The sequence below is a fragment of the Balaenoptera physalus genome (genome assembly GCF_965194825.1).
Source record: "Balaenoptera physalus genome assembly, chromosome: 3".
Taxonomy (NCBI): Eukaryota; Metazoa; Chordata; class Mammalia; order Artiodactyla; family Balaenopteridae; genus Balaenoptera; species Balaenoptera physalus.
This window is the reverse complement of record NC_138890.1, coordinates 176,868,142-176,888,380: the sequence shown is the minus strand read 5'-3', so window position 1 is coordinate 176,888,380 and position 20,239 is coordinate 176,868,142. Positions and strand designations below refer to the sequence as shown.

General features: G+C 62.2%; 1 pseudogene across 1 annotated transcript; it reads left to right on the top strand.

Annotated features, from left to right (window-relative positions):
* Positions 1–504: 504 nt before the first annotated feature.
* LOC309657726 (inactive sodium-dependent neutral amino acid transporter B(0)AT3-like) lies at positions 505–13,581 on the top strand (annotated as a pseudogene). Its single transcript has 8 exons — positions 505–574; positions 852–1,078; positions 5,896–6,033; positions 6,711–7,012; positions 7,372–7,560; positions 9,299–9,409; positions 10,239–10,350; positions 10,986–13,581. The product of its transcript is annotated as an inactive sodium-dependent neutral amino acid transporter B(0)AT3-like (transcript).
* The last annotated feature ends 6,658 nt before the right edge of the window (positions 13,582–20,239 follow it).

The window sequence follows — 20,239 nt, the reverse complement described above, 5'->3', positions numbered from 1 at the left end:
CCCTCCACGACCCCTGTGGCTAATGGTGGGCTCACACCCAGCATGGATTCCTGGGCACCGGGGTGCCAGTGGATGCAGAGGGGAGGGCTGATCTTCTGGAACTTACCTGGGCATCCTCAGAAGAGGAACATTGGGAACCAGAGGGAAAGTTCACGTTCAGACAATTTGAGAAGTTTGGAAATCTCTTTGGAAAATAAATGTGGCTTAAAAATAAACACAGCCCCAGGCCCGGCAGTCCTGCCCGGGCATTTGCCCCACATCCACACAAAGCCGTGTGCAGATGTTCATCTCAGCTATTCCTCACAGCCCCACCCGGTCAGTGCGCAGCGGACACGGAGCCCCATGGCCGTACTACACCCCGCCTGGTGGGTCTCCAGAGACTGAGGCCAACCCCAGGGTCACACGGTTTATACAATGTGCTTGAGATGACAAATCTATAGCGACGCAGAGCAGATGCAGGCCGCCAGGGGTGCGGCCACACAGGGGACAGAGGGACCCTCGGGGATGGACATGTCCGCTGTGTCAGCTGTGACGCTGGCGAGATGTTTGCAGGATGTCTCCACTGGGGGGCTGGGTGCGTGGGCACGTGGTACTATTCCTCACGGCCACGTGTAAGTCTGCAATTATCTCACGAAGTTAATTAAAAGTAAAATTTTATAAAAACAACTAAATGTGCCCCAGCCTTGGAATCCTTCAGGTTCTCGTGTTGGTGGTGGCAGCAGCTGCGGGCTGTTGGTATCGGGCGGGAGCCAGTGGGGGGCAGGGGCATGCAGTTGTGGCGGGCGGGGGGTTGTTACCCATTAACCGGCTCCACTGGTTTTCCTTTAAATCATGAAAAATCACACCTGCAGGGGAGACGGCTTGCGGCTTCCCATCCCCAGTGGAGGTCCCGGGCTGCGGCCAGGAGCAGGTGGTGGGCGTGGCGGGCACCCCGGAGCCGGACCCACCTGTGGATCCTGGTGGGGATGAGCGGCCCACGTGGGGCAACAAGCTCCAGAACCTCCCGAGCTGCGTCGGGTTTGCCGTGGGCCTGGGCAACCTCCGGAGGTCCTGTACCTGTGCCAGACCTACGGGGGAGGTGAGCCGCGCACCCTCATCTGTCCCCACCGCGGCCTCCAGGGTGGTGGGGACCTGCCGCCCCCGGGGGGTTTGTCCCTCTGAGGCCCAGTGGCCTCAGCTTTGCGGTGCTGCACGTTAGCCTGCCCGTCTGGGCTGTGCGGCGGTCAGGGCGCCCAGGCCCCCTTTGCAGGCGCTGCGGCCTTGCTGACAACACCGCAGACCGCGATCCCAGGGGTTTGCTCAGGCTCCCAGCACCGAAGCCCGTGGGCTGGAGCCGCAGCGGCTCGGCCTGGGGTGCCTCTCGCTCGGCCTTCTCTTGGTGTCACGCTCGCTCTTGGGGACAGGAGGCCGCAGGCTGGCCGGACCACTGCCTTCGGGGGCGGACGTGGCCCGTTCTGTCCCCAGGTTCAGGGTGGGGGTTTTTCAGGCAGGCTCGTCCTCTTGTGGGCTCTGAGCTGAGGCTCGCTCTGCCCCTGAGAGACCGGCGGTTCCCCAGCGCCTGCAGACCTTCCCGCCTGAGTTGGTCTCTGGTGGGAAATTTGGGGAACGTCTCTTTCAGGGCCCAGGAGACGGGAAAGGCTGAGCTGCTGACAACTCACGCCACATCTTCTGGTCGGGCAGGCATCCTTGCCCTTTCAAGGGCGGACAGCCGGCCCTCCTCGCGAGACAGGTGGGCAGCGGACGGTGGGCAAGCAGACCCCACGTGAGCACCGCCCGCCGAGCTTCCTGGTCATAAGGACGCTGCGTCTTTATAAAGTCTTTGTTTCCTGATTGTGAGAAGATACATGGCATGCAGGAAAGTTTGAAAATGCAGGTACGCCTGTAACAGCTGCCCCAGAGATGCCAGAGCCCCCGCGGTGTGGGCTCGGGCGGGCGCCTGGGCCCCGGGTCTCCTGGCCGGCGCCTGTCTGAAGGGGGCCCCTCGGGAAGTGCAGAAGCACAGGTGGCAGACCCGACCCGGGGCTCCCGGGGGCCTCTCGGCGCCCTCTGAGTCAGGTCAGGGTCTCGGCCATGCTCCGTACGCTGGGGATCGGACGTCTGCAGACGTTTCACCCACAACCTTACCCGCTGTCAGGGCTGCCGGGGCCGGGGGCCTGGGAACCCCTTTCCTGCGAGGTCCGTCTCCCCGCGGTCCAGACGGTGAGGCCTTCGGGGCGGCCGTGCCCGCGGCCAGGGCAGCCCGGTCCCCAGCCGTGCCCGGGGCTTTGAAACACTTCTGTTGCCTCTGTTTTCAGACGTGGAAGCTCTCGATCCAACGTCATGAAATACTTAAGTTTCTCACAGTGCGAGAGGCCCTTTTTTGCCTGCCCTGGCCGCCTCTGGTGCCTTCGAAGGTGACAGGGGGGCAACAAGCACACGCTGCCTCACGCTGATATGCACAGAGTCCCCACCTCAACGTCCTGCCCCGCCTGGAAACGGAAGGCGACGTTGTGGCAGAATTGAGCACAACATCTGGACAGAGATGGCCAGGGATTCTGTCACATAGACGCCACTCTGCAGCGAGCTTTCTTTAAGTCAGAGGACGGTAGAAGCACAGAGGCCCGGCGGTGACTCAGGTCACTGACCGCGGGGCTCTGACATGCGCTGCGGCTCGGGATTCACCCCAGGGAGCCACACAGATGGGGTCCCTCACCAAGAGGCTGAGATTTCTGCGCTGCCCTGTCCCGCCCAGACTTCCGTGTCCCTGGAGGTCTGTGGACCCCGGCACCGAAAGCGGCCCAGAGTTAAGTGGCACGGGTTTTTAAGGAGCCCTGGTGTCCAGCAGTATCCTCTCGGCTTGCTCGTCCTTCAAACGCCTTTGCCGTCACTCTTCTGTGCAAACCAGAGACACGGACACACCAGCCCGGGTGTCTGGCGTGGTGTCGACTGTCTAGGTGGGTTTGGGAAGCAGTCCCCCCAGCGACGTGAGTCACCCCTCCACACACGCAAACACACACAGCGTGTCACTCTCCTTTCTGTCCTAGTGTGATTCTCTCCGTAAAGATCTTGGGCAACCCAGGCTCTTGCTGCTGTTCCGACTGGAACCTTCTTTTTCTCCACAGTTTCTTAGTGGATTGGCCTGGTGTGTGCCGCACCCAGCATCCCGGGGCTGGTGGAGCGCAGGGTGAGGGTGGGGCTCTCCGAGATCCACCAGCGGGCAGCCGTGTACAGTGGGCCCCCCGACGGGGCTGTGTGCCCCGCGTCACCAGCGCTTCAGTGCCCCTTCTGCTCTCAGGGCCGTGGCACCGAATGCGTGAGGTTTTCCCCACACCGACCGGGTCTCCGGTTCTCAGTGGGCACCAACTGGGTGCCCCACGCCCTAACCCCACCCTGATACCGCCTGACCCCACAGGCCAAGGGCTCACCCACAAGATGCCCCCCTCAGATGCCAATCTGGAGTAGCGGGTCCCCAGGTCACCCACAGCTTCTGTCCAACTTGGCTACAAATTCAAGGGGTCCCACGACCCCTCCTAAGGCTCAATAATTTGCTAGAATGGCTCCCAGGACTCAGGAAACCACTTAGGTTTACAGGTTTATTATAAAGCATACAACTCAGAACCGCCATATGGAAGAGACGTGAAGGGCGAGGTGCAGGGGGCCACCCTCCTGTGCCTTGAGTGTCACCCACCCAGAAGTCCCGCCAGGCGGGGTTTTTGATGGAACCACTGGCCACTGACTGGTGATTAACTCGGTCTCCCTGGAGGGCATGGTCGGGGCCTCTGGCCACCAGCTCCATCCTCCAGGAGTTACCTCATTGGCGTGAGCCCAGGTAAGGTTAAAGGGCTTATCACGGACGGCAGAAGCTGCTTCTCTCTCCCGTCACCCGCGAAATGCTGAGGGTCTTCGGAGCTCTGAGCTCTGAAATGCATTTCTTTTCGGGATGAGGACCAAATACGCTTGTCTTACCTCATCCCAGCATCACGGATCTTGTGAACCCTGTGCTGAGGTCCACCCGATGGTGGACCAACTCTCCTCCCTCCTTCAGATCCAGCAGAAATGAACTTACTGTGGGACTCGAGGGAGGCAGGTGCCCACGCCGGACGTGGAGCGCTCTGAGCCCCGCCCCCAGTGCCCCAGCCTGGTTTGTGGTATGAGTTCCTGTTCCCATGGCAGTCCCGCCGGGGATGAAATGCATCTGACGCACGGAGTGGACGCTGCTCGCCACGTGGTCCCAGAAACACCTCTTGTTCTCTCCTCCCCCCGCGTGGCGGCTCAGCCACAGGAGAACCCCTGCCCTCCCTGCATATTTCCTTTGGGTGGACCCGGTCATGCTGACCTCAGCCGCCCCTGAGGCCCCCACCCGGGCCCCGTCCGGCTGGGGGTTTCCCCTCAGAGCAGGGGGTGGGGGAAGGGGGCCAAGGTCTGGTTAGCCTGGAGGCTACGGCCCTTCCTAGACAGTGGATCGCATACCTAGGACTCAGTCCCTGCCCGTGTGGCCATTCCATGTCGGTCCTTGCCGCGCTGCAGCTGTGCGTGCCGAGGCCTAAGGGTGGCTGGGAGGCCCGCCTGCAGGAGACCCCGCAGGGCAGGATGGAGACGGGGCGGCAAGGGAAGAGGGCCCCTCCACCTGTGCCCTGGGCCCCGGCCCTGTGACCGGCCCCTCCCCCCAGGGGCTCCCTGGGTGACCCGGGTTTTGTCCACACCCTCTAGCTCCAAGTCCCAGCCCACAGATGCCCTCCCGTCCCTGGGGCATCCGGCGCCTCCCCCGAGGCTGAGTCCCTCGGGAATTTAACTTTCTCCTTTAACGCGGCTTTGCCTCTTTGCTGCTGCGTGGAAGACACCCGTAAGCACAGCTTGCCCCAGGCGCTGGCCCTGGAGTCCTGCCAGAGCCCAACGTGGGCGGAGGGCTCCGTGGCCACCTGCCCCCCCAGGGCCCCAGCTCAGCCTCCAAACACCGGACTGTGACACGAAAAGCCAGACGGAGGCTGTGCAGGGGCCTGTGGTGCGTGCAAGTGGCTCTTCGAAGCTGAATGCAAGCTTCCTGCAGACGGTGTGGGGAGGATGCAGCCGGCCGACCTCGTTGGTCAGGGGTCCTAACAGGCTGAGCTGCTCCTTGGGGTCACCTGGACCTGTGCGTGCGGCGGGGGTGGGGGTGGGGCAGCTGCCGTCGGTCCTGGAGCATCGACGTGCCCCCACGTGCTGTTCCAAAGCGCGCGGCTGGCGGGGACCCAGAGGGAAGGGCCCTCAGGTGAGACGCCAGCATCGCCGACTCCGCGCTGGGGAGTTAGTGGTCCTCCCGACAGCGTGGAAGCATCCAGGGGGGAACCGGGGTCTCCCCAGCAGGCCTGGCAGGTCTGTGGGTTCGGGGGGGCCAGGCCCTGCCACCTTGCGGCACCCACTTTGTCCACGGGGGCTCGCGGCGCAGAAGGGCCGCCGCCATCTCTGCCTGCCCTTCCCTTGGGCTCCTGCATCGGCCGGTACGTGCTCCGTCCTGGGGGCCTCGGCGCCCTCTCCCACCGCCGCTGGGTCCACCTCCCAGCGTCTGGACTGGGGTGAAGGGTTGGAGAGACAGGTTCCTGCCCCAGCTCAGGGCGAAGCTTGGGAGAGCGTCTGGGGGTCTCCTAGTCCGAGGCTCCCCGTGAGCAGGCCAGCTCCCCGACTCAGGAGCCCCGGAACCAGGGGCCACAGGGCCTCAGGGAGAACAACGCAGCCTGTCCGTGGATGAAAACCGCCAATAAAGCACCACGTGGTGGGGTGACACCAAGTCATTTAAAACAACGGCAACCCCCTGACACGGGGGTCCCCTATCCTCCCCTTGGGCGGCCACGAGCGCTTCTCCCTCACCCCTGTGCCGTCCTCCGGCCCGAGGCCTGGCCGGGCAGACGGCGCCGCTGGCTGACTGCCGCGTCTTTACAGGCGCCTTCCTCATCCCCTACCCCATCGCCTGGTCTTCGAGAGCAGCCCGGTCTTCCCCATCGAGCGCCAGTGGCTAGCGCCTGCACAGGGCCAGCATCGGGGTGTGGACGGCCATCTCGCCCTACCTGGGTGCAGTAGGTACCCACCTCCCTCTGATCCCTGCCCGCAGCTGCTGGGGGCAGCGGGGCGGGGTGGGGCTGCATTTACGTGTGCCATGCGTGTTTCATGGGTGTTTGATCATCACTCCACTGCATATCCAGTGGCTTTGAACCTGCAGACACAGGAGGTGCCCTGATGCAAAGATGCAGGGGCCTGGGCAGCGGCATCCCTGTTGAGGACTTGGATGCCGGGTGCGGTGGCAGAGGCGGCGGGCCAGCCCCGGCGCAGCAGCAGGCTGTCCCGTATCGCCCAGCTCATGCGTGCAGAGCTCCCTGTCCCAGGAGCTCACGCACCAGGGGAGACCGGGCAGAGGGCAGGCCCAGCTCCCCGTGTACCCTTGAGGTGGGTGCTGCAGTAAGGGATCCGAGCGTCACCACCCAGGCCTATGACACACCTGGTGGCTGCAGGCCATCTGAAAGCCCCACCTGGAAGCAGCCTGAGGCTGGTGGAGAGCCAAACGTGGCCCAGCCCGGAGAGCACCGCGTGGCTGGGAAGATGACGGGCTGCCTGCGGGCGGACGCAGCCAGAGGCAGGCCAGCGGGCAGACAGCGGGAGCCCTTTGGGGCGATGTAGGGAGCAGAAATGTGGGATGTGCTTGAGGACGGTCTGCAACGGGGGGCCAGGAGGGGGACGCTGACCGTGGCTGGTGCCCGCAGGGCTCGGCGGCTTCATCACATCTGTCCTGGTCAGCACGCGCTGCGACACGGTCCTGGCACGGGTGCTGTGGCGCCTCCCCAACTCTTCCCAACCCGCTGCCCCGGACCGCCTGCCCGCCGGCCCTCAACCACGCGGGCCCCGCGCTCGGGCAAGAAGCCCAGCCTCGGCCGGCACCTTGAGACTGGGTCTTGTCACCCCTGCCATTGCCTGTTCACTGCGGGACCCAGGGCCCCGGATGCCCTGTTCCTTCACTGAGGAGCACCAAGGCCCTCGCAGCTGCTCGTGTGCCGGTGACGGGAGGGTGAGGGACAGGCTGCTGTGCTCCCTGAACTAAGTCTTTGGTGGAGACCCCAGCCAAGGGCGCCATCTGGGGAGACCCCCCCGATGTGGGAAACGGTCATGGTTTTCAAGTTTGCTCGTAAAGCTGGGTTGACCTCTTTCCCTTCCTGCCTCTGGCTGAGAGAAACCTGTGCTTGGCACGCGCTGGACAAGGCTGGCCCTGGGTGCTCAGACCAAGGGTCGGGGCTGGGAGGCTCCCCATGTCGGCCACAGAGGCCACTGGCAGTCAGCCTCCCTGCCCCTCGCTCAGGGTGGCAGTGGTCCTGCCCGGTGTGCCCAGGTCGTCTGCAGTCTATGGCCAGCCCATGACTGCACGGGCTGGTTCCGGGCTTTGTGCAGGAATGCCGGGACAGCGGCGCTGTGAGCTACTTCTGGTACCGGCAGACACTGAACACCACGGCTGACATCAACGACGGTGGCTCTGTCCAGTGGTGACTGGTGGTCTGCTTGATGGCCTCCTGGGCCACTGTGTACCTGTGTGTCATCAGAGGCATTGAGCCCACTGGGAAGGTGAGAGCCCACAGGCCAGACCCCGCTCCCCAGCTCCCGCCAGCCCCAGAGGACCCCTCCCCACTTCCGTCATTGCTGGCCTCTGGGGTTCAGAGGCTCGGCGAGGAGGGGCGCAACACCAGCACTGTCACGTGTCCCCGGAGAACTGATGCCTTTGTCACCACGAGGTCAAGCTCCTCCGCCTGGTGAGAGTCAGCTCCAAGTCCACTGTGATATTGGAGGGGCTGTTCCAGCCTTCTGTGACTAAATTAACACAGTGCACTTTTCCCATTTTTTTCTTTTCACCTCTTCGGGCCTTTTTGTTTGAGGTGTGATTCTTGTAGACAGCATATAGTTGGGTCTTGCTTTTTTATCCAGTCTGACAATCCCTGCCTTTTTTATCTGGGGTGCTTAGACCATTTACATATAATGTGCTTATTGATCTGGTTTGGTTTAGTTTGTCATCTTGTACTTCTTTTCTGCTTGTCCCCTCTATTCTTTGTTCCTGTTTCACTCTTTTGCTGAGTATTTTTTGATCCCACTCTATGTGCTTTGCTTATTAGTAGCAGCTTGGTGGTTGAATTAGGGGTTGTAGCATCATGGTCTGTCTCCAAGCAATGCTGTACCACTGTACAGAGGAAGCTCTCAGCACCACCCTCCCTCCCCACAGTGTCCACACTGTTGTCATACATTGGACTTGCAATGTGTTATAAACAGCAAGTGCATTCTCAGCATTTTTTTTTTTTTTTTGGCTGCACGACACGGCTTGTGGGATCTTAGTTCCCTGACCAAAGTGCCAAGTCTAACCACTAGACTGCCAGGAAACCCCTGCATTCTCAGCATTTTTGTTTCAAACAGTGGATTATCTTTTAAAGAGACTTAGACAATGAGAAAAAACATATTGATAGTTACCTGGTCTCCATGCAGTAAGGATCAGGGAAGCCTGAGTCTAAGCCCCCAAGCCTGCCTTTCAAATTGCACCTAGCACAGGGCTTCCCACCCTCTCTTCCTTCTGGGCTTGGATAAGTCCAATATTTCATATGTCTGTCCTTTAAATGACTGTGATGAAATCCCATGCATTCCTACCAGGCCTCCCGATCCGTGGTGATGGAGGTTTGCAGGTCCGAGTGTGCATGTGTGCCTGTGCTTTTTCTCGGTTACCATGTGAGGGTGATGATTACTCTCACGTGAGGGGCTCCTAGCTTGAGGGGACTGGAATTTTGGAAGCAGCCATCTGTCGCAACAAGCCAGCCAGAAACCCCGAATAATCCTGCCATGAAAGTCCCTGAAGATGCACTGGGTAGTTCCCCAGTGTCTGCATTGGGGTCTGGGGGTCAGGAGGGAAGGGTGTCCACTTGCAGGTTTATTTTTCGCAGACGCCGTGTGTGCAGACCCCTCCCCAGCCCTGAAAGAATTGGGGGCTGGTCCTTCTGCGGGAGAAGGTGTGGGCAGGTGTGTGGCCCCATGGACCCTGAGAAGCGGCCGGTTGGGGGCCTCAGGGTGGAAGGAAGAGGGGCCTGTGGACGAGGGGGAGTCCGCCCGCCCCGGGGAGGCCATCGCCCTCCTCAGCGGCGTCCACGTATGGGCTTCAGGGGGAGCCCCGAACGCCGCAAGCTTGACTGGAGCTCACGCCCCCCCACCCCCACCCGGACCCCACGGGGGACGTGGCAGTGCACCCAAGCATCTCGGTATGCCCACCCCTCTCCAGGGCTCACACGGAACAGACACGCTGGGAAGACTAACAACCGGCCTTTTTCAGGCAACTCATTTCATGGCCTCGTTCCCTCAACTGCTCCCCGCGGTTTTCCTCACCAGAGGACTCACCCTGCCCGGGGCGACCGAAGGACTGACCCACCTATTCACGCCCGACGTGAGCGGGTCCCGAATCCGAGCCCCCTGGGGCCCGGGCTCAGGAAGCACGCGAGCTGGGGCCCCTGCCCAGCCCAGCTCGTCCCAACCCCCGGCTGTGAGAGCAGAGATGTGGCCCCAAGGAGGGGCAGCCTGGGGTCTCAGGGGTCAGGCTCGGAGGGGAGAGAGCAGGACAAAGACTCGGTCTGGAACGTGGGGGCCGCTGTGAAATGGGGGTTCGGGGGAGGCCGGCTGGGGACCCAGGCCCCACACCTCTGAGGCCCTCGTCCAGCAGTGCAACCCCACCAGGCGAGGAGCCACTGGGCCATTCCACAGTCTCCGGGACCCCAGCACCGCCGGGACCCCAGGGGCTGCACAGCTCATCCCGCAGCCTCCCAGGCAGAGCCCTGCCCGGGGGAGGGACGGGCCTCTGGTATGCAGGCAGGCGGAGGTTTGCCCGGTCTAGCAGCAGAAACATCAGGCACCATGTGCACGGGGGCCCCACCCGGCCCTCAAGTCCTCAGAACCCCGGGCCTGAGGGGAAGCAGAACAAGCACCCTGAGTCCGAGCTGCTCAGCCCTGACTTCCAGCCCCGAGGGGGCTGTGCCCCAAGCGCTCAGGGCCGCACGTCTCGTGTGGATGGGACCCGGGGGGCCATTACACGTCACGAGCAGGCAGCCTGAGCTGGCCACGTCAACTGCTCCGCGCGTGCGGTCCCAAACTATTCTTGGGGCCTGAGCAGGTGGCACTGCTCGTGGGAGTAGTCCCAGGGATGCTGGGAACATTCCAGAACGGGAGGCACTGGGCCACAGCAGCTTGTCTGCTGATCTCGGGCCCCTATCTCCTTGCAGATGCAGGTCCTGCAGAGCCCCCGGTGTGGCTGGATGCAGCCACCCAGGTATTCTTTTCTCTGTCCCTGGCCTTCGGAGGACACATCGCTTTTGCAAGTTACAACCTGCCCAGGTAGGGCCGGGCTGGGGGCAGGGAGCCAGGCTTCAGAGAGACACACCAAGCACTTCTTTGCCGTGACCTCCTGCCGGGGATGGAGGGCGATATGCTGTGAGCTTCTGATAAGAACAGACTGTCAAGATCTGGCAATTACTGAGTCATCCCCCAAGGGCCGGGAGGTTGGGGCCCTCTGGGGCAGCTTCCAGCAAGTTCCGGAGTGGCTGCAGGAAGAGAACCTGGGTCATCAAACCCCGGAAAAAGGCCATAACCGGGGGCCGCCTGTGTGTGACGCATGGGGCCATAAAAGCAGAAATACCGCCTGTGTCCACCTCCTTGTCACTTAAAATAGACACCAGGCCTGTGCCTCTTTATGAGACAGACTGGCCGTGGCTCCAGGCACGACCGCGGGCCATAAGCCACACGGTGCCAGCGGTGATGCGCTTAAACCTACCTCCGGGTGGTTGTCCGTGGGGACAGGCGGTGGGGGGCAGGAGAGGGGGTGGGGACCACTGGGTGAGTGTGAGCCGGGCCCCCGCTAGGCTGTCGGCGGGGAGGGGTCTGAGATGTCCTCAGAGCACAGGAGCGCACCGTGTTCCAGGTCGAGCACAGGCAGGCCCCCGGGGGCCCTGACGACACGCGCGTCTGCCCAGGAACAACTGTAGGAGGGACGCGGTGACCATCGCCCTGGTCAACGGCATGACTTCCCTCCGTGCGTCCATCACTGTCTTCTCTGTCCTGGGGTTCCAGGCGGCCAGCGACCACGGGCGCTGCCAGGACGAGGGAGCACGGTGCCCTCGGGCTCTGGGGCGAGGCGGCCCCCAGCTCGGCCCCCTCGTGGGGGTCCCCCGGATGACCTTCTGTTTCCCCAGAGCAGTGGGGAGGAGGGTCCACCCAGAGCCTGGGATGGGACCTGACCCAGAAGCAGGGTCCTTGCAGAGATGACTGGTTACGGTGAGGCTGTCCTGGACGGGGTGGGTCCCCGATCCCATGGCTGGTGTCCTGATAAGAGACAGAAGGGGGACACACAGACACGGAGGAGAAGGCCGGGTGACCACAGAGGCAGAGGCTGGAGGGACGTGGCCACAAACCCGGGGACACCTGGGCCCCAGGGGCTAGAAGAGGCAGGAAGGACCCTCTCCTGTAGCCTCCGGAGGGAGCGCAGTCCTGCCCACACCTTGATCTTGGACGGCTGGCTGCAGAGCTGGGAAAGGATGAATCCCCGTTATTTTAAGACCCCCCAGGCTGAAGTCGTTTGTCACAACAGCCCCGGGAGCTGATGCCGTTAGGATGCCCCCACCCTTGAAGTTACCATGTTAGACGGACGGCCTGGTGGCCTCCAGACATGGTTTCCCGGTTAGAGCCCATCAGAGCTGCACAAGCCTACCCTCTGGGTGCTGCTAAACGTCCCCACGGCCCCGGACGGCCAGCAGAACGATGGCCGTGCCCGCAGAGCGTGGGGGGACGCCTGTCCTGACCCTGCTCAGCTGTGTTGGGGGAAGAAGGGCAGCCGCCAGGCGCTCCGGGCACTGCTGAGCAAGTGCGCCTCTTGGAATGTTCCGGAGAGGCTGCAGTGGCCACGCCCGAGCGGTGAGCAGCGTCACCCCCGCGGGACAGCAGCTCTTCCAGCCGCTCCACCGAGACGCCCGGCGAACAAAATTGTTGACCCATCACCACTGGGCTCCTGCCCACGGCCGTGCCTCAGGCGGCATCCCCATCTTCTTGCTGCATCTGGGACACTGGACAGCACTTAAAGAGCAAAATCACCGACAAAAAGCACAAAAATGTTAATAGAAATGTTTCAGACATTACATGAAATTTCTAAAAATCTTATATGTTCTGGTATAATGTTATAAGTCATAATTCTAGTTATCACTTTAAAATGTATATCTCAGAAATAACTAAATTTCCTTGAACTTTCATCAAATCTTTAACCGTGGTCATTTTTAAGTCTTTTGTCATTTACAGACAGTTCTGGGTGTACTCTGATGCTTTTGCAAAAATGTTCTTATAAAAGGGTTTCATCTTCAAGAAATTCATGGAAAAGACTCTGACAAGTACAGGTTTCTGGTAACTGACTGTACTGCTGAACTGAATGAATAAACATTTTCAGAACTCTAATGAAAAACTGATGAACTCATAAAAGTGCTAACAAAAGATCAAGATGAAAAAAAAATTAATTACATGGAACTGAGTGAACTGATGAGATTGATTATAATTTTTGTGACTTTCTGTTTGAATTAAAAAAAAATATCCCACAAGGACTCAGAGGCAAAAAATATACAAATCAATTTTCACTGCAAAGTAAAAGAGCTGTTATAGTGGAGGATTACTGGACTGAATGTCAATATTATGACATAGTATGAGTGTGTTTCGTGCTTGGTAATTGCAATCATTGTTGCTTTTGTTGTGGTCATCCATTTACAATGCTTGGTGTCAGTCTATTTATCTCCTGTAAAAATAAAATACAGTGTGTGTGTGTAAAAAAAAAAAAAAAACCACAAAAACGCGAAAACCGCGGCCGCAACCAGCCTGGGAGAGGCTTGTCTACAGCTCCGGGGATGAGAGGGCACAGCGTCCCGGGGGCCTGGCGGGAACGGGAGCGTCGGCCACTCTGGACACGTCCGCAAATGCCCTCGGGATGGTGTGGGGACTGGATGCAAGGTGACAAGTTCCTTCTAGCGAGCAGGAGAATTCGCAAACGTGGAAGCCCCGCGGAGTCTGAGCCTCGAGGCCTGAGACAGACGTGGAGGCATAAGGAGAGCTGTCCCCCGAGCCCCGCCGCAGCAGCTCTAGGAGCGCCACTCCCAGGGCCATTGGGCCCTCGAGTCGGGGAGGCAGGGAGCCGCAGGCCCATTTGTACCCGGGCCCCGAGGCTGCAGCCTCTGTCCCCCGTGTGTGCACGAGGCCGGGCCTCCCCGTGCCCGCCGCTAGGGCACCTGTTCACCCCACCTGCCACCCCGCCTCACCAACGCCTTCCATCTCCCCAACCGGAGCACCTCCAGGGAGGACTACGCGCTGCCCTCGCGCACCTGGACGCCATGCAGCCCGAGCGGGTGGCGGGCTCCCCCTGGAGGCCTGCTGCCTGGAGGACTTCCTGGATAAGGTACCCCAGGGGCTGCGGCCGGGCTGCAGGTGGCTGCAGGCGTTGAGCCGGGGTCAGCAGTGAAGGGCTCGGGGCTGACCCTGTGCCCCGCTTCTCTGAGCTCCTAGAAAACCCCACGGCCTAAACGCAGCCGGTCCGACGGGCCCTGCCCAGCAGGCGGGGATCCAGGCTGACCCAAGAGCGGGCGTTGCGGGTGCCCAGAGCCCGGGGAGAGGGGCCTGAGCGTGGCCACGGAGCCAGACTGTGGCTGGAGGAGCCACGCACGGGGCCAGCTGATGTGGGGACAGGGACAGCAGGCCGGGGGCAGTCAGGGGACAGGTCCCCGGGGCAGCGGTCGGATGGGCTCCTGAGCCCAAGGCCCCCAGCCCCCAAGGCCCCCAGCCCCCACGGCACCTGCTGCAGGGGGTTTAGGGGCACAGGTCCCCCCCCTTCAGAGGTGCGCCTGCAGTTTGTTATAACACAGCCAGGACAGGGCTGCCGCAGCCTGACTCAGGAGGGTGTTGGTACACACACGTGTTCCCGCATGGGCGTGTTGGCGCACACGCGTGCCCCGGCGTGGATGTGAGGGCCCACCGTGCGCTACGTTGCAGAGCGCCTCGGGCACAGGCCTGGCCTTCATCGTCTTCACGGAGGCCGTCCTCCACATGCCGGGGGCCCCCGTCGGGGCCGTGCTCTTCTTCTGGGTGCTGTTCAGCCCGGGCCCGACATCCGTGTTCGGGAACGTGGAAAGCGTCATCACACCACGCCTGGACTCGGTGGGTCCCCAAGGAGGCCCTGACCGGTGAGTGGACAGCCAGGCCTCCCTGCAGGGCCCGTCCTCACTGCCCTGCTGCCTCTACCCTCCGTCCACTCTGCCCGGTGTCCAGACGCCCCTCCTCCACGAGGCTCGGGGGCCCTGACCCCGCGGCTCTGGCTCAGTGCCTCAGGGGTCAGCACAGGGGAGCCGAGGGTCGGGGGGGCGGGGGCAGGGGACTCCGTCCCACACTGCCCACGGAGGCCACCCCAGCCGAGCGCGTCCTCCAGCTCATTGGGTGCAGGGGGACACGATGGGGGGGTGGACAAGGGGAGACGCCTGAACATGGGGGCTGTGTCCAGGGCTGGCCTGCCTGCTCTGCTTCCTCTCGGCCACCTGCTTCACGCTGCGGTCGGGAAACGACTGGCTCGAGACTTGTGACCGCTACATCGCTTCCCTGGACCTGACCCTCTTCGCGTTCTCCGAGGTGGTTGGTGTCATTTATGTTTATGGGAGGAAACGGTGAGTCAGCTTCCAGGGGCCCCGCCCCTCTGCTCCAAGCGTCCCCAAGTACACACGTGTGGGCATCGGGCAGCCGGTCTCCTGGACAGATGCAGGATGACACGGACCATCTGAGCTCCGCCCCAAACAAACCCGTTCACAGATGCACCCCTGGGACCCACCCGCCGGGCTGTGGGGACGCCAGTGACAAAACGACCAGTCCCCAGCCACGCGGGGGGACTCCTAAAGTCCAAGGACAGGTGGACACTAGGGTACCAGGAGACCCCGCCAGGGCTCCAAGCCCCACCCTCCTGGAGGCCTCTGGTCCTGCCCACCCACACCTGGCCCGGGCCTGCGGCCCACCTGTCACTCACACCTGCACTCACATCTGTCACTCTCAGGGACACTCACGCCTGGACTCACACCTGTCACCCTGACCGTAGCCCTGCCCAGATGACCCTGGAGGTTGTGCCCCCTGACCTTGTATTCTAAGAGATCCTGAGAAGCGCCAAATGCATGGCCTCCATGCTGCTCTGTGGGCACTGGGACAGTGGGCTTGTCCCCGGAGGCATGCTGCCCCCTCGGGAGACGGGAGTAAGAGGCAGTGGCCCGTGGTGACGAGGGGGGCACAGTGAGCCCCAGGGCTCAACGGGCTGTGGGTCTCAGAAGCGGACCCTCAGGAGCCGTGAGGAGTGGCCTGGGGCGGGGGGACAGGAAGGGGAGGGGCCCCAGGAGGGTCGGCTCCTGGGTGGCCGATACCTCCTCCCGGGTCTGCAGTGGCTGCTGCACACCCTGGGCCTCTGTCCCCGTCCTGGGCGCCCGGGTCAGGCGCCGCCTCGCCTCCCACAGCGGTACCCCTCAGAGCCGGAGTTCCCCGCCCCCAGGGCCAGATCCACAGGTCCTGCTGCGCCCTGGGCCAGGCTGACCTGCCCCTCTGGCCTTCCCCACACATTGACCTGGGGGTTGAGTCCTCATCAGGACCCCAGAAGTTTGCCTGGTCCGGGGGCCACTCAGGAAGATGTGGGGCAAAGGTCAGAGTGGAGGTGGGGCAGCCCCATGGGCTACATCTTTGTGGCAGGACAAAGGCTACTGGTCGAGCGGCTGGGGGATCTGAGCCCGTGGCAGATCTGAGTGTCTCCGTGACAGGTTCTGTGACGACATAGCATGGATGACCGGGAGGCGGCCCGGCCTCTACTGGCAGGTGACCTGGAAGGTTGTCAGCCCCCTGCTGCTGCTGACCATCTTTGTGGCCTACGTTGCCCTCCTGGCCAGCTCACCCCGTGCTACAAGGCCTGGAACCCCCAGTACGTAGGTCTTTGGGTGGGGGCTGGGAGCACTGGGGCCACCTCAGACCCGGCCTGGCCCTTCCCTGGTGCCTTCCAGGGCCCGGAAGACCCTCACAGTGGACATTCGTGCCCGAAGGGCCACGTGGGCTGCTTTTGCTCTGAGACCCCAGATCCCCAGATCCCCGACGTCCCCTGGGGCAATGGTGCCGATTCCAGCAGACCCGGTGACCTTGGCCAAGGGCCTCAGTCAGTGGCAGGAGGACAGGAGCAGTTTCCAGACTCCGGTGACTTCACAGGTCCCTGAAGCCCCTCCCACAGGGACGTGGCTTCAAGCCACACTTCCCAAGTGCCGTGGGGATGGGCTCTGCAAGCGCCCAGCCGGGTCCCAGACTAGAAACCGCCACCGAGCTGGTCAGAGCGTGGGCGCGTGGCCCCGACTCGAGCCAGCTCTTGGCCCCAGGCTGTGCTCTGAGCCGCGTGGGCCCCGCCAACCTGCCGGCTGTCTGGTGGCTCAGAGCTGCCCCTTGCCTGGAGCGTTGAAGCAGCTGCTTCCAAATCCTCCCCAGAAAGGAGCTGCCCCAGAGGACCAGACAGGCACAGGAGGAATGGCGCCATCTTTCTCAAAGAGCTTTCCGTGACTGTTGTCCTGTTAGATTCGCCACAGTGCCTCAGCTCGGGTGGGTGGCGCTGCCCCCCTTATGGAGGGAGCATAGCGTCTGACGACGCCCAGAGGATCAGGCCAAGGCAGCCCCGAGACCCTGCAGCCCCTAGGGGTGTCCGGAGTGGCTCTCGCAGAACCTGACGCCCCAGATCCCAGGCCCGTCTCTCAGAGCCAAAACCCTACGAGAGGCTCAGCCAAGTCCCGGAGCTTCAGCTGCCTGAGTCCCCACTGCCCCGGGGAGCGGTCCCTGGCCGTGTGCCTTTTCCATCCACCCACCCTGGGTGCTTCGTCTCGGGAAGAGATGGGGCGAAGCTGCCCCACACAACTCACGGCCCCTGTGGCCGAGCAGCCGCCTTGCTCCGTCCAGGAGTGGAGGTGGGGGGGACCTGTCTCCTGCCCCAAATGGGGGACAGCCCACTGTCCGCCTCCTGGGCCCTGCGGCGGGTGGTCATGCACGGGGCAGTCTGGGTGGCCATGCACTGTGCCCGGCGATTCCATGGGCAAAACAACGGGGTCCCGACAGCCAGGCCAGCGGTAGGGGGGCATCTGGGAAGGCCCAGCCACACCCCACAGCCGAGGGGTCTCGTGCCATGCGAGTTTGGGAATCTGCAGGCAGGGCCGGTCTCCAAGGAAGAGCAGACTGCGTTCTCTGCCATGAGGCCCCGCCCCATAGAAGCCCCTTTCTTTACCTAGAGCCCTGGGGTCATGGGGAGGGTCTGGTGTGACTGCACGTGATGGGGAATCTCGGGGGTGTGGGTCCGTCTCGACCGATGCTCGGGCCACCCAATGCAGAGAATCATCACAGAAGCATGGCCCATCCCTCTCTCAAAGGCCAGGGAGCTGCGGTGAGAAAGCCAGTGGGGAAGCCGGCTCTTCCCAGGCTTGGCTCAGAAGCACTGCCTTTTATTCTTTTGAGACTTTCTCAGTCAAATGTGTCAGGAAAGAACAAAAAGGCCGATTATCACACAGGTTTCGACTGTCTCCAGGGGAAGGCCACCCTCACTCACGCCCGGTCCTTCCTTCAGCCAAGACCTGCCCATTCTTGAGCCCACTCACCTCCACCCGCCCTCCTCTGCTCTGGCCCTCCTCCGACAGCCAGAGGTCAGCTCTAGGGCGCTGGGCACTGGATACGCGGGCTTGCTTCCAGCCCCAGCCCCACGGCCTCACTCAAGGAGACCATGCGTGTCCTTGGTGTCCTGCTGGGAACACTTCCCGCTAAGCTCCAGTCCCAGGCCGGGCAAGCGCTGTCCGTGGTGCTGAACCATCCCCAGCTGACAAGTACCACGGTGAGGCCAGGCGTGCGTGAGGGGCCCTCCTGGCCCTCGGCAGCCCAGACCCCAGTAAACAGAAGCACGTGCACTGCTGCCCACCTAAGAGGAGCTGAGTATTAAAGCGGGGTTAACCCAAGAGTGCCCCCAAAGTGAGTCCTGAGCCGCATGGGGAGGCCGGGGCCCGCACCTTGCCCACTCCGTGTCACACTCCGTGACTCGTGGCCCCTTCCTCCATCAAAAAGCCAACACAGCCGTGAGTCTTCTTCAGCCTCCCTCCTCCACGTTCAGGGACGCTGGGCTTCCAGTGGGTCCGCCCAGGGCATTCGGGATCACGTCCCACCTTCAGGTTAGCTGATTAGTTACAAACTCCACCTGCACCGGTAATGCCCCTTTGCCACGTCAGGTGATGTGGATTCTGGGGTTAGGATGTGGCGTCTTTGGGAGTCATTATCCTCCCACCAGCGCCTGGGGGACGCTGAGCTGCCAGGTCTGGGAAGCCCTTTGCTCTCCAGCGACCTTCACAGGTGAGCGTCCCATGGCTGGGCGCCAGCACACACCAGGGTCATGGCGGTGAGGGGAGCAGAGCCGTGGGGCTGAGGGCCCCCGGCCATCGTCTGTGCCCTGCTTTCACTCCTGCCCCTCATGCCTTTCTCACCTTGGCTCCTCTGGCTGCGCACACACCTGGGGGCACGTGAGTCAGAGGCTCCTTCACCTGCAGTTCAGACCTAGGGAAGCCCAAGAAACTAGATGTTTTTTCTTTGCTTCTCAGAATCCTATTATTTTCATGTTTCACCCTGAGGAGACTTGGCAGTCTGCATGGTGATTTTAAAAAATAGATAAATCAGAGTGAGGTCTTACTCAGTTGAGCCTGACCAGAGCATATGCCCTTTCCAAGGGTTTTACACTTTAGTAAAAATACAAGTGACTTTGAGTAAAATTGGGACAAAATGCATTTAGTAGACAAACAAGGTTCTAGAGGCATGTAGAAGTCAGAAAACTGAGCAATGACTGGCCTGTTTCTGGAAATGCCAGAAACAGGCCCAGGGGTGTTGGGAGCCTGCGGTGGCCAGTGGCGGGTCAGTGGGGTGCAGCTGTGGGGACCAGGTCACCTCCCCCTGCATGGAGCGCCCTCCGCCTTGGGCAGCAGGTCAGTCCTTCCCAGCAGGGGCACCGCCAGGCCGGCAGCAGGTGGGTGGGGTCAGTCCCGCACTGATTATTTATGATGCACTTGTGGACTTGGGTCCATCATAAACGCTCGGTCACTCGGACGCTGCAGCAGTGGCAGTAAACAGGCAACAGTCATAAACCCCGGCAGGCGCCCTGCACTCACGCTCAGCTGATCTGGGCTGCGTTAGCACCGACCCCGTCCAAGGTACACCTGACGGCACCTGCAACATCATGCGGCCCCAGCAGGGACATCCCGGAAGGAAGCCTTGGGAACTGCTCAAGGTCATCGAAATGCCGCTTTCCAGCCTCCGTGCCGCCCCCGGGCACAGGGCAGATAGCCGACCCCCAGGTCACCCCCTGAGCTGCCCCTCCTGTTCTGTGTGCCCCGCAGGGCTCTGAAGGGCACAGCCTCAGTGCAGACAAAGCAGGGCAGGCCCGGGCGATGGCTCCTCCGGGTGGAGGCGCCCCACAGGGACCTGAGCCGGGCTGGACGCGGAGGCGGGGACTCTGACGGGCTGCTGCGAGGAGGGCCTGCTCTCACACAAGCCCCCCGGCGCCTCAGTCCCTCTTGGTGTCGGCTGAGCCGTGTCCCTGCAACCTCGCCCTTACCCACCTCCTGAGCCCTGACCCTGACGCTGGACCCAGCCAGTCTCTGTCGGCTCCATCCCGGGGGGTCACTGCATGGAAGACAGCCTCCAACTTCCCTGCCCCCCAGCACCACCAATACCACCTGGAAATAGTTTGATTCACATTCCCAGACCTGCTGGGCCGGAAACGTGTGTGTGTTGGGGGGTGGCACGTGTGTGGTCCACCCGCCAGGGGACCAGGGGTGGCATCTGTGTGGTCCACCCCCCCAGGGGACCAGGGGTGGCATCTGTGTGGTTCAACCCCCCACCAGGGAGCCCAGGTTGCAATCTGCCCCTCGCCGCCGAGCCCCCCGGCTCCCTGGACAAGCTCTCTGGGGCACCTGGCCACGGCCCGGTCAGGGGCTGACCACCGTTCTCCCCGGGTCCTCCACACGGCCTCCCGAAGCACGATCCTTGACCTTGAGCAGAGCCCCATATGCCCTGGCAGTGCAGGGAGGCCCCCGTGCATGAGGAAGACTCCCGTAGAGATCTTACCCTCGGGGACCCAAGCAGCTCCCCTCTGAAGAGCCCCCCATTTCTGGGAGGCCCTGTTGCC